The sequence below is a fragment of the Fragaria vesca genome, linkage group LG6, assembly GCF_000184155.1.
Source record: "Fragaria vesca subsp. vesca linkage group LG6, FraVesHawaii_1.0, whole genome shotgun sequence".
In the NCBI taxonomy this organism is placed as follows: domain Eukaryota; kingdom Viridiplantae; phylum Streptophyta; class Magnoliopsida; order Rosales; family Rosaceae; genus Fragaria; species Fragaria vesca.
The window spans coordinates 35,735,815-35,739,708 of NC_020496.1; the positions used below are offsets into that span (position 1 = coordinate 35,735,815).

At 36.4% G+C, this 3,894-nt stretch overlaps 1 pseudogene; it reads left to right on the top strand.

Moving 5' to 3' along the window:
* Positions 1 to 112: 112 nt before the first annotated feature.
* LOC101297369 lies at positions 113 to 2,173 on the top strand (annotated as a pseudogene).
* The last annotated feature ends 1,721 nt before the right edge of the window (positions 2,174 to 3,894 follow it).

Consider the following 3,894-nt stretch of genomic DNA (forward strand, 5'->3'; position numbering starts at 1 on the left):
ACTACTACTACTATATATATATATATATATATATATATATATATATATATATATATCCTAGCTAGCTAGCCAGCTGCAAATATATATTTTCTAATTAAGAAGCAAGATGAACATGAAGCTTCTGTTCCTCACATGTTTGTTGCTTCTCTCAGTATCATGTAACAGCGCTAACCAAGTTGACAACCTCAACAAGTTGATCAAGTCTCAGGGATATCAAAAGCCTCTTAAGCCGTCTCAGGCGCAGAATGGCTTAGATCAGGTCGGAGATAACCCTTTTTCTCCGGTGCACCAAGATGGAGCAAAAGAAGACGATAAGATTGACGCTTTGCCGGGACAACCAACTGAAGGAGTGGATTTTGATCAATATGCAGGATATGTTACGGTTGACGCTACCGCCGGGAGAGCATTGTTCTACTATTTTGTAGCCCCAGAACTCTTCAACGAAACCTCTGGTGCTATGGTTGAATGGAGGTAAATATTGTGGAAGTTATTTTAATGCATTGAACAAGCCACTAAGTAATTTTTTTAATCGTATACCATATGTCCATATACGTATGAATTAATATTGTTGTATATGTTAATGTACGTCACAGGACCAGGATGCTCATCTCTTGGATATGGAGCCATGGAAGAGCTGGGACCTTTCAGAGTCAACGGTGATGGAAATTCACTGTACAAGAACGAACATGGATGGAACAATGGTACTGTACATGTTAACCTATAATCTGTCTAATATAGTTTTGTAGCAAGAGTCATATATAGCAGAGAAAACATGCACCTATTCGACCGGCCGGCATGTTCGTATCGTATATAATTCAATCTATCTAGAGAAATTAATAAGCTCTGAACGATTTCATTGCAGAGGCGAATGTCCTCTTCTTAGAGTCACCAGCAGGAGTTGGGTTCTCATATTCAAACACAACATCTGACTATCAGAACGTCGGTGACAACAAAACAGCCTCAGACTCTTACAAGTTTCTTATAAATTGGCTAGAAAAATTTCCTGAATACAAAACCAGGGACTTTTACATCACCGGAGAGAGTTACGCCGGTCACTACGTACGTCAGCTTGCTTACACCATCGTCTCTGAGAACAAAGTCACGAACCAAACAAAGATCAACCTCAAAGGAATTGCAGTGAGTTGATTTCGTATTGTGTTCGTGTAATTTAATTATCGAAGTACGTGTAGCGAGCATGCATATACTACAAGACTGAGTTTTACTCATGGAAATTCTATCTTTGTATATATGCAGATTGGGAATGCCTGGATTGATACCAGTACCGGTGCACAAGGTCGTTATGATTATTTGTGGACACATGCTTTGAACTCCGACGAAACCATGGCAGGAATCAACAAACATTGCGATTTCGTTACATTAAATATCTCAAGCAGATGTCTTGATTACGTGAGCCAATCACATGATGAGGTTGGAGATATTGATCATTACGACATCTACGCTCCACTTTGTAATACCGAATCCCCAGCACCCTCAACTGCTTCAGTTAGTCCCTCTATAACTAATTGAGATGATGTACTAACAATTGATACTGTTTGTTGTACTTGTTCAATTTGAGGTTACTTGATGCATGCATGTCGGACATGATCATCAGGTATATGAATTTGATCCATGCTCTGATAACTATGTGAACACCTATCTAAATCTTCCGGAAGTTCAAGCAGCTCTTCATGCTAGACCCACACAATGGTCAGCTTGCAGGTATGCATCCAAAAAACTTAATTAGAGAAAATTTGATTCCCGATTGAGAGAAGAAAAATAGAAGAATGTTAATTACTTTGTTAATTTTGTTAATTTAACTAATTAACCTTTCATATATGGTGTCTAGTGATGTTATTGGCTGGACGGACAGCCCAGTCACGGTCCTCCCCATAATACAAGAGCTCATAGCAACTGGAATCAGATTATGGGTATATAGGTCAGCATATAAATTACTCAAATCATCTTTAATTTCCTTAACGTTATCATATTAAGGCTTACATTGATGATTATATATATATATATATATATATATATATTTAATGTGCTCAAAGTGTTGTTTGTGTACAGTGGAGACGTTGATTCTGTAGTAGCAGTGACAACTACAAGATTGGCCATAAACACGATGAACTTGAAGACAACCACCGCAAACTCGTACCTGGCCAAACATCTGTAACATCTAGTTAAATTCCTGCACGAAAACACAAGAGATTGTTCTTGCTGATCAAGAAGAACAAATTGATTGACTACTACACTTACACATGTATTTGCTATGCATGCCTGTTTTTTTTTATTGTTGGTTTGTTTCATTAATGTTTGCTATTGAAAGTTCAATAAAAATTAATCAAGGTTTATACCCCCCGTCTGTGGTGCAACTTATACTTTTTATCTTTATACATTTTCTTAATGGAAGGTTGACTACAATAAAGTAAATAATAGCCAAGTACCATTTAGTCTAGCGGTATAGTCTCCCCTTCACAAGTGGGAGGTCGTGAGTTTGACTCACAACAAACTCGTCGTAGCATTTAAATTGTTTGACTGATAAAAAAAATAATAACAAAACACTTTTGTTATACAATATTATGCGTACAAGGTACGTTGTCACGTGTCAAAAGATACTTTTAAACTGTGAAAGGCTAACAATATAAATTATGAACATATTCCTCAAATGTCATTTAGAAACATCTTTAAGCCACAGAAGTCCCAAATTTTGGGATGGTCTCAACTGTTTTCCTCTATCAACATGGCCAATCTTTGGCCTAGCCTTCTTGTTGCCTCAACCAAAACCTAGATAGCTAGTAGTTCAGTCCTTGAAAAACCAAAACATTTTCTTTTTAGAAAACCAAATTCAAGCTCACACACAGCTCAAATTCTATAAAATATTTGAAAACACCCAGAAAACAACAAAGATACAAAATAACCATCTAAGGGTTTGTCAGTAGAGTTTTAATAAACAATAAAAAAACAGCAAAGAAGAATAAGAACGAAACAAAATACCTAAATTGGTGTCGTTCCTCTTTCTCTGCACTATCTCCACAATCTGCTGTTGAGTTCAATTTGGACAACACATGCTCCTCAACCTGAGAAAGAACCCGACAAACTTAGATTGTTTTCATACTCCGCAAGCATCTGAAGAACAAAGATATAAATCCCACATTGGGAATATGAGACCTTGTATGTGGGTTAACAAGGGTTTGGGCCACTCTACCTATTATCAATTGGTTTTGGATATAAACCCCATACTACTTTATTAGAGGGGTATTAGACATAAGGGTCAAATGACTTTTTCATTGGTCTTAATCTGATATGCAATTGTCTTTAGTTAATTAGTTAGGATATGTTATGTCTCTAATTAGGTTTGTGCATGATTAGTTGCATTGCCTTAGAGTTTAGCAATTCTTTTAGGTATATACTCATACTATGTTCTCAAATCATTCAAATGTATACAATTAATCGATCGATGTCTGTCAGAGTTATATGTGAAATATTATCAAACAAAGACACGCATAACAACTATATATGTTGAACTGTGTGTCGGTGAGCCATGGCTTGGTTGGTTAAGGTGTTTAACTGACAACTTTGAGGTCAAAGGTTCAAATCTCACAGACATATGTAGGGTGTGTGAGTTATTAATAAAACGTTTTTTTTTTTTAAATGTTGAATTTGTACAGTATCAGACTTGCTCAAAATAAAAAGATTAAGCTCCAATAGGCAGACAAAAGATTCGGCCGAGTAAGATAGCTACCTTTAGCTCGATTGCTTGACCCACAAATTTGAGTTTCTTTGTTACTTCCAGTTTATAGGTTATACTGTAAGTTGACATCGTCAATCTTATAAGCACTAGGTGAACCTTATCCGATGCAGACGGTTNTGTCCCTTGAAAGTTTCTAAAATTGA